Source organism: Equus caballus, chromosome X (assembly GCF_041296265.1).
Source record: "Equus caballus isolate H_3958 breed thoroughbred chromosome X, TB-T2T, whole genome shotgun sequence".
In the NCBI taxonomy this organism is placed as follows: domain Eukaryota; kingdom Metazoa; phylum Chordata; class Mammalia; order Perissodactyla; family Equidae; genus Equus; species Equus caballus.
The window spans coordinates 143822147-143832069 of NC_091715.1; positions in this window are offsets into that span (position 1 = coordinate 143822147).

Here is a 9923-nt window from a genome sequence, read left to right on the forward strand (position 1 = left end):
CACAGGCCGAGCCTCAACACCCACTGGTGGAATAAGTGAAGGGAGGGGTTGTAAAGACACAATGAGGTGAGGTGTGGAAAAGTGTTCAGAGGGGCATCTGCCACAAAGTGCTTTTGGCACTTCCTCGGAACATGAGATCCGAAAGGAATGTAAGTTTTGGAAAGTTGGTAACCAAAGCAGTGGAGTAGAGAGTGTTGCCCGGCAGGCCAGCTTGCCTCACTTGACCACGTGACCACAGAGGTTGCCTCCAGCCCTTCCTGGGCGCCCCTGGTCTGAGTCAGGGGACTCTCTAAATTAGAACACATGTTACCATCAGCCGATCGAGGACAGCGTGTCACCACTGGCCACCCTCCCAGCCCCTGCCCTTGGAGCTTCACTGACTGACTGAGGACCAGTTCTCAATCTCAAGGCCTCGGGGCTCTGAAACAGAAGCCGCCAAGGCAGGGCTTCTGGAAATGGCTCCTTCAGGTGGAGGAGGAGTCTGCTGGGCTCTGAGGGACCCCCAAGGGAGGTTCCCGGGCCAGCGGGTGAGACAGAGGTGGCCTGTGATGTTGTAAGCAGTAACCGAGGAGAGGCAGGAGACCCCTGGGGAGGGTGTCTGTGGCAGGAGGGGTTCTCAGTCTGAGAGTCTCAGAGTCTAGGGTCCCAGCCAGAGGAGGTGAGGGTGCCGGTGGCCAGTGGGAGGTGCCAGCGTGTGGGCTGTTTGATTCTTTTGACAAAAGATGTCAGCTAGCTCCTCTGGACCTCCTTCTTTCTGGCTGCGGCAGTTGAGGACGTAAATAGAAGGCAGCTGCACATCTCACTTCTTCTCCGCCTCCGTGGGCCCCGCAGAGACCCCATCACCTGCCCTTGCCTAGAAGTGGGACTTGAAACTGATCTTCAAGGCCTCAGGTAGGACCCAGGGCCCCAGGAGGTCTCTTTCTTGGGTGCTGCAGTCTGGGAGCCCCACCACCCTCTACGTTTCACTGAATCTTCAGCTAGCGCAGTTTTGAGAAACAAGCCATGCTTAAGTGCCAGCAAAATGGCTGCCCTCCCACCTGCACATCCTAACTTGAATCAGGGCCAGGGGAGGCCCATCCTAACATTTGTACATTGTCATGGGTATTCATTTTTGAAGGCTCACTAACCCAATATGGTTACCTGAGCATTCTCAGTGGCCACAATGGATGGGAGGAGCCACTGGGACCTGGTGTTACACTTCGTCTTTGCTTTTGTCCTGGTGGTCTTTTAAAAAACTGTCACCGCAGGGGGCCAGCCTGGTGGTGTAGTGGCTGAGTTCACACACTCCGCTTTGGCGGCCTGGGGTTTGTGGATTTGGATCCTGCGTGCAGACCTAGCACTGCCCTTCAGGCCATGCTGTGGTGGCATCCCACATACAAAACAGAGGAAGACTGGCACAGATATTAACACAGGGACAATCTTCCTCAAGCAAAAAGAGGAGGATTGGCAACAGACGTTAGGTCAGGGCCAATCTTCCTCACACACACACACAAATGTCACTTCCGTGGGACCCCATTACCTAAGTTCAAAAGCCTGGAGTCACCTTGGGACAGACATCAGAAGTGATGCGGAATTGCCATCCTGAGTTCTGATATCAACAACAGCAATAAGAGTGTGTGAAGTCTGCTCCCTCTGCCCACCAACCCCAACATGCAACACGCATGCCCCTCAGCCCCAGCCAGGGCTGACAGCAGGGCCTCCTCTCTGGGGTCAAGGGGCATCAAGAGAAGACCATTCTAGGTGGCATTCGCCTTCACAAAGGCCGTGCCCGACAGGCCTGCGGGGCTCCCGCTTCCCCTCCTCTCTGTCGTCCAAGCAGGTGGCCTCAGCCCCACCGACTGCAGGATGGCCGCAGGCCCACACTTAACAAAATAGAGGGGCACTGCCATCTGTCTGATCTCAGGGTGTCAGAGAAGAGACACACGAGCTAGAGGGTGCCTGACAACTGGCCTTGGGCCAAGAAATTAGGAACAAGATCAAACCTTGAGCTACGAGGTTTTGTTCTAGAACCACTGTTCATCAGAGCCCGTTCATCTGAGACCCATGAAGGGCAGGCGTCAGCCTTGGTCCCCCAGTGAGGTGGTGGCAGAGTTCATCAAATGCTCAGCTGGAGCTGGAGCGGTGCGGGGCTCGTTTACACAGGGTGAGGGGACTTGTATGGGTTTGCAGACCAAACTCACTACCTGAAGCCAGGTCAGGTAGAATGGCTCCTATTGTGACACGTTGGTTTACCAGTGGAACTATCTGCCTAGCTGGCTCTGTGTGACAAATTACATATGTGGAACTTACAAAAGACTCTGTGCCTTTTAAGGATGTGGATTCCAGATTCCACCAGAGGAAAGCCTATTTAATGGTGCAGAATCGCCATGCCCCTCTGTCAAGGAAGGTTAGCTCAGCAGGCTGGGAACTAGCACTCTGCATGTGGTTTTCCTTGCAAATCCCATCTCCCAGGTCAGATGCGTCGTCTGCTGTTGCCGTGGTGAATTGGTATTATACTGTGACCTTGATTCTCAGCAGAAATGTACGTTGCCTTGACCATGATTACACAAAACGCGTTGTCTAGGAAACAGCACGGTTCCCAGAACAGGAAGGGCTAGATCATTCTTGGCTTTGACTGGAAGCCACAGAGAGTTACCTTGTACCCGGTGGGGTCTCAGCTTTTCTCAGGGGCCTCTCGGCTTCACGTTTGTGTGTGTGACAGGAGATCAAGAGAGAGAGGCAGGGAGAGAAAGACAGAGACAGACAGAAAGGGGACAGCACTAGCATCCCTCTGCACACATTGAGAAGTTTCGAGCCAAGCCAAGCTCCTGCAGCTGTTGCTGGGAAGCGGAGGGGGCTGGCAGTGCCCTCTCCCATCTCTTACTGGGAGGCTGCTGGAAAGGGAGCAATACTTCTGGCCTCCTGCCTGGTCCCTATCACCCAATGCGGTTCCAGAGCTGGGGAGGCGGGGCACTGGGGGAGGGCCCCATCAGGCTCTGGGAAATATTGGTTTCCCGTAGAGGGTGCCCGGCTCCATCTGTGGGAAGCTCCCCCGCCCCCCGCACCCCCAACACACACACACCTCGCACCAAGGGCAGATTGACACAAGAGTAGCTTGTTTGGGCTCGAGTCTGTTTCTTTCCCCACATAAACCGTGTGTGTCCTCAGAGCTGGTTTCCCAGGACAGCCATGAAAGCTGCCTTGACCTAGAAAGGAGCCTGCGAGGAGCCTGTGGCCACAGATGCCAGCGTGGTTGGGGAGGCAGTCTCCAGCAGGGCACGCTGAGTGAGGCTGCCTGCAGGGGGAATAGCCTGCGCTTGCATAGTTTGACTTCCGGCCCCTCAACCAGGGCCCTTCTCTCTCCCAACCCAAGAACTGCCCAGATGAGGAACACGTCCCCCGCCCCTGGATGGACACATCTGTGGATCAGTAGTTACCGAGCCAGTTGCCCAGGCTGGAAGCCTCCACATCTTCCTTGACTCCTCTCTCTTCCTCATCCACAAGCCCACGCCCCTCGCCAGGCTATTGGGAAACTCCTACCATCTCAACTGCACACAGGAGGCGCACAGCAAATGCTTCTCAAATAAATAATTGAGCTGGAGAGAGAGACTGCCATGAGACAACTGGCAAGGAGAGAAGAGAGGATACACGCATGGGGTAATGAGTCAGGTGTTCCAGAAAAGTCCAGAGACGAGATCGAATCCACCCCATATCCCAGAACTCAGAAATCCTCATTATCAACATTGCCCAGACCTAGGTGCGTGAAGATAGAAAGCTGGCCAGATGCAGGAACGGGCGGGTGAGGCGAAACTATTTCCCCAAAATGGGATCATCCAGTGAACTTAGTGAAAGACACCAGACTCAAAAGACCACGTGCTGTGTGATTCCATTGATATGAAATGTCCAGAAGAGGCAAATCCACAGTGACAGAGACAGATGAGTGGGTGCTGGGGGCCAGGGGAGGGGGGAAGGGGAGTGACTGCTAATGGGCACTGGGTGTCCTTTGGGAGCGATGGAAATGTCCTGGGAGTGGATAGTGATAATGGTTGTACAACTTTGTGAAAGTATTAAATATACTGAATTATACACTAAAAGGTGAGTTTTACGGTGTGTGTATTGTATCCCAGTAAAAATGAGATCATTGTAGTATACGCTCTGTTTAACCTAAAGTATTATGGTCATTTTATTTGATTGTGAACAAAGAAAAAGAAACTGAAAGAATTGTTGAACTTGTAATAAATGTTTCTTTACAAAGAAGTATTAGTTTCTAAAAGATCCCACAAAAGTTAAGGAATGAAACTGTGAAAAATGCCAAGCTTTTTGCAATATTTGAACTATTACGTTTAGTTCCATGTTCCGACGCAGTGCTTGATGAGTCTCGGCCCTGACAAATGAAGAAGCCGCCCCGCACTCTTCCTCCCACCTCCTCAGTCCTCACCTCTGGTTTTTGTTAGATTATTCCTTTTCTATTGTCAAGGCCATTATGGTTTGCACTCTGTCCTGAGGCAGACCGAAGCAACCCCACAGTCGTGTGATGTTAGCCCTGCATATCAGTGGGTTCAATGCTCAGGACTGTGCTTCCATTTCTAAGTTCTTTATTTCGAGTCAGCTTTTCGTTGGCTAGCCGTACTGTCCAATGGGAATTTTGACTTTCTGCTTTTAGACTTGAAGGACAAGCTGGATGGACATAATATCCTTGGAACGAATTGCCTTGTCCTCAGAAGCTGAGTGGCCTTGCCCACTGTGTTCAGCAGCGGTTCATGTGGAGCGGCTGAAAGCAGCATGATTCCTCCCAGGAGAATTTTCTCCTCTTTATTGTTCTCTTTTCCAGGAAGATCAATGCTATATATATTGCATCTCCTTTGCTATCTTCTCTCCAGTCCTCTGCTCCCTCCCACTTTGTATGGTGTGACTTCTTCAAGCCTTGTCACCGTGTCCCCAGATGGCCGTATGTGGCCTCCTTGCTCATATTTACTCAAGTTGTTCCTGCTCTCAGCGTGGCCTTCCTCTTAGTAATATTTCTGTTTTTCTCTTCTGCTATCTTCCTTTCATTTCCTTCTGTTTTCTTATGACCTCTTCTTTGAGCCCTACATCTCTTCTTTAAATTCTCTTTGGTTTTGAGAAATCGTGTTTTCCGGAATTTCTTTGCCTCTATAGAGTTCTGTTTGGGTTTTTTGGTCTAGAGTCCTCCTGGTTTTGGCTCATTCCCTTTGCGATGCACCTTCATCTGCTGTTTGCTTCCGACCCTTCCCTCTGCTGATTATTTTTGTAATTGTCGCTGTTGCCATTTTATGTATAGGACCCACGTTGGCTTGTGAAGGTGTTTGATTTTGCCAACATGTCCACATCGTCCCCCACTTCCCACATTATCTGACTGGGTCTCCACGATGACATTCCACTGCTCCTGTGGCCTGTGTCCTTAAATTTCATTAATCTAACCAGAGATTTGTCTTCTGTTTTTCTATGACTTTCCCACTGCGACCCTTGACTTGGGGGCAGCCTGACTCCTGCCCCAGTCCTGAGGAGGTGCTGCTGGCCCAGCTGGCTCCCTACCTCTGGCCAGACATAGTGCTATCTGGCTGGAGAGCTTCCTAATCTGTGGTTGGTGTTGTCACAGGTTCCAATGCAGTTTTTCTCTTTGAAGCCGTGTTTGAAGCCAGGCCAGCCCATCATATCTCTGTACAACTGGAGAGAAAAAGAGCCCAAGGTCTTGAGGCCTTTCCTTTCTGAAGCCGTTCTCTTTTGCAGGCAGCTAAGACAAAGGCGTGCGCACGAGCACTGCGGCTCCTCCTGCTCCGGGCCGAGCCACTCACTGGGAGGCTCTGGACTGGCAAGGGGCCCCAGCTTGAAGGCCTCCCCGGGCTGAGAAGGCCTAGCCCATCTGCACTGAGAGCTGCTCTGTGGGGAAGAAGATGGGAGGGAATTCCTGTCCCTGAACCCTGCACTCTGCCGGGTGTCATACTTGTGAGGTCACATCCAGCGTGTCAGTTAAAAGTCACAATAGGCCCTTGGGAGAGGTGTCACAACTGGGAGCCAGCCCTCAGCTGGCTGCCCCTCAGGGGCCTCCTGAGGGAGCGGAAGACGGAGCATAGAAGGAGAAGGCGAGGCTTCTTGGGCAGTCCTAAGTCTGAGCTGTTCCTTAAACCGTGACCCACGGCATGAGATTGCAGACTTTCTTGCCCACTTGGAAAAAAGTTAAAGAGAAAGTGGCCTGAACAGCAAAGGCAATGAGGACTGCAAGGCAGGAGAGCTGTGTGCCCCAGGAAGACAAGGCACAGCAAGGTGCCATGAGGAACCAGCAGTCCGAGGCTAGGGGCAGCCAGGGTGGGACTGCCCCAGGCAGGGAGGTCCCTGTGGGTGGAGTGGATGAGGGCCTGGTGCAGGGTAGGCCTCTGGGAACAAGCTCTGCTCTCCAGGCCGGGCTGTGCTGTGCCTGCTGGTTAAGGTTCCTTCGAAAGAACTCCCCCCACCCCCGCGAGGGCTACAAACAATGTACCCCGGGCATACAGCCCTCGAAGTCAGGGCCACTGCTGCTTCGGGGCCTGGGGTCAGCAGGGCTGGTGCGAGGAAAGCAGAGACAGCCCAGAAGTGGAGGGACAGGGTAAGGACGAACTGGAAACCACATCGTGTCCCACCACCTCAAACCTGGACGGTGCAGGTCACCCGCAGGAGGTGGACACAGTTCCCACAGAGCCACACTCGCCCCCAGCCCAGCACTTGGAGAAGCAGAAGGAGGCACTTTGGTGGCAGCAGCAGGTCAGTTGAGCCCCTGCCACAGCAACCTTCTGAGCATTAAAAAAAAGTGACCCCTGTTTCATTTCTCCCTTCCAAATATCTCCTGTGGTCAACCCTAACCGGGGACCATAAAGAGTAGGGAATGCTGGGAGAACTCATTGCAGCTTAGCCTAGGGGACATAGTACACTTGACAAGTGCTGTCCCCTATGTGAGAATGCCTCCCTGCTTCCTCCGCCCCTCCCCATCGCCCTTCTACGTGCGCCTGGGGACATTCACCTTACGCTTCAGAGGCACTCATGTGCCCTCTGCTCCCTGAGGCCCCCACAGCCCTATGGCACCTGTCTCCGTGGGCACAGGCAGGCAGTGCTGGACAAAAGGACCAGGGAGGAGAAACTGCCCAGGCCAGGTTGCTTAAAGAGCAGAGCCAGGAAGCGTCACCCCTGCAGTGGTGCTGGCAGCCAGCTCGAGCACAAGTTCCTGATGCAGCCCCCTTGGCCAGCTTCCCGAGTTCGCCAGGAGCCCAGCACGTCTGGAACACACCAGATGGAAAGAGCAGCAACTTACATAACAATGATGGGAGCTGTCCATCGCGGGAGCAGGCTTGCGCTGCCTCTCCAGCCCTAAACCTTCAGAAAGACAGAGCTCTGGGGCCTACGAGGTGACCACTGGGGCACAGGCTCACCAAGCTCTCCCTCAGGGCCACCCTGAGCCCAGATCTCCGCTTACCCAGACATCGTTGGCTCCCTGGGGACCTGGCTGCTAGGAGAGTCTCTGGAGCCCTGCTCCGGTGGACTTGTTCCCCGAAGCCCAGGGTGGCCACCGTAATGTGTCCACAGAGCAAGACTCAGGTCCCCATGCCAAGCCCCTGTGAGGGAACTACTCAAGGCCAGTTCCCAGGCACCAATTTGGCCCCCCTAAGCAGCCAGCAGGCCTCTCTCTTTCATTGTTCAGGGACCACTCCATAGCGGGGTCCCAGTGGCCATTTGCCAGATAGTGTCCACCTCTGCAGAAGGGAGCTAAGCTGGGGCCAGCTGGGGCGCAGGGCCGGGGGGTGGCGCCAGCAGCATCTGCACTGGGCTCCAGGGAGGGCCGTCAGCTCACCGAGCTGCTGTTCCTGTCATGTCAGCTGCAGATCTGGTCCCGCCCACTGGAAAGGGGGCAGCGGATGGGGTGAGGGCTTCTCCACTCCTGGGGACTCTCCAGCTGCCCCTGACTACAGGCAGGGACAGGAAGGGGCTGGACTGACATGGACTTGGACTGCGAGCTGGACAGAGGGCACAAGAGGGAGCCTGAGAGAAAAACGTGAAAGGTGCTGTCAACCATCTGGGACATGAGTAAAGCACCAGAGCTTTGGGGAATGGGGACAGGGTAGGAAATTGGGGACAGTGGCTCCCTCAGCAACCAGTCCGCTCAGCCTCCTCAGTTGGCTGGAGTCAGCCCATGTGTTCTTGCTCCAATTCATGGGGAAGATGGAAGCCGCTGGAAGTCTCAGACTCTGGTCAGAGAAGGTTATACAGGCTGAGAGAGAAGCCACCCTGCCCAGTGCCGCCCCCACACACACACACACACTCACTCATACACACGCATAAGCCACACACACACACTTGCTCACCCACACAGATACATGCCACACGCACACACACACTGAAGCTTTGCCCCGACTCCCCAGTCCCAGGGCCTCTCCCTGCTCTCTCCGCAGCTCCTCTCGACCCATGACCAGCGGCACCCCGCTGGCAGGGGTCTGCAGGAAGGCACGAGCGTCACCTGGGCCTCCTGAGAGGGCTTCTCAGGCAAGGGGGTGTGCCTGCTGCTCAGCCCAGATTAGGGGCTCCACTCTCTCCACCAGACTTGCTCCCCTTCAGACTTCAGCCTTAGCACCCAATTCCAAGAGATAGAAGATCAAGGCCCACTCGCCCCACCACTGTCCCCCCAGGGACCCACACCTTAAGCTCCTCTGGCTTGTTGGCCCCCAGACCCATCCTGGAGAGGTTAAGCACGTGCTTCCCAACTCCCAGCCACAAGCAGGTGCTCCACTACAGACGCCTGCTCCTGCAGGGGGTGGGTGCTGTTAGCAGGTGTCACTGGGAGACCCCTGTGCCATGAACAGTCTTTACCAATCACATCATACTGTGGCCGATGGAAGCACAGAGGGAATGAGCTGAAGGACGGCGGGCGTCTCATGGGCGTTCCGGGAGGGCTGGAGAACCAGGCTTGGAAGCTTTGCAGAGAAGGACGAGGGTCTGAATCATGCCACAGTGCTGGGCTGGTGAAGGCACCCCTGTGGCTCCCTCCCACGACTGGGCACAGACACTGTGGTTTGCAACAACAATGTGGGACGCAGGTGCCGCCATGACAACCAGGGCTGCCACTGCTCCTTGGGAAGCAGCTCTCACTGGAGTCTGTGTGGCCCCTGCTTCTTCCCAGTTCTGGACCCTGATTCAGTTGGCAGCAGGTGCATCTGATTGGCGGGGCAGGGTCATGTGCCCACACCCTAGCTGTGAGGAAAGCCGGGAGAGGGCAGACCTGGTATTTTCCAGCCCTCTCCTGGGAGGTAGGCTCAGCCTCATAAAGTGGCAACTTCCCTGGACAGAAGGAATGAGCAGGGTCCACTGGGCCCGCCTAAAAGGTCCAACACCTTCCCCCTGCCCTTAGCATGAAACCCAGCTCCCCCCATCCCTGAACACTACCCCTTCAGAGAGCATTGCCACCTTTCCCTTTGCCCAGATATTCTGGGTCCTCTTTCATTGTGCATCTCACTAGCCTGGTGTTTCTGTTCTCCATAGAGCAAGTCTGCAGGTGGGGGTGGTATGGATATGTTTGTGCCCCCTCTCCCTCAAATCCCACAAGTGTCTAGAGATTTTCCGTTGCTCAGTAAGTGTTGTCATTGTTGTTTCAAGGAGAGGTTTTCACATTTCAGGAACCTCTAATTAAAACACATTTCAGCTTTTTCAAAGACTCTCCGTCTAATACTGGCTTTCTCACAAAGGATGCTAGAGGCCTCTGGGGCATGAGAGTTCTTTGTTGCAATGGCCCCACTCTGTGCATCTTGCACATTTAGCAGTCCTGAATCCCAGGCACTGGATGCCAGTGCTGCCTTCCCCCATTCAAGGAGAAAACCAAGATCACTCCCACCCACTTTCAAAACACCAAGGGACAGGACCATCCCAAGATGAGCACAGTCAGAACCCCAAAGCTGTGTACTTCACCC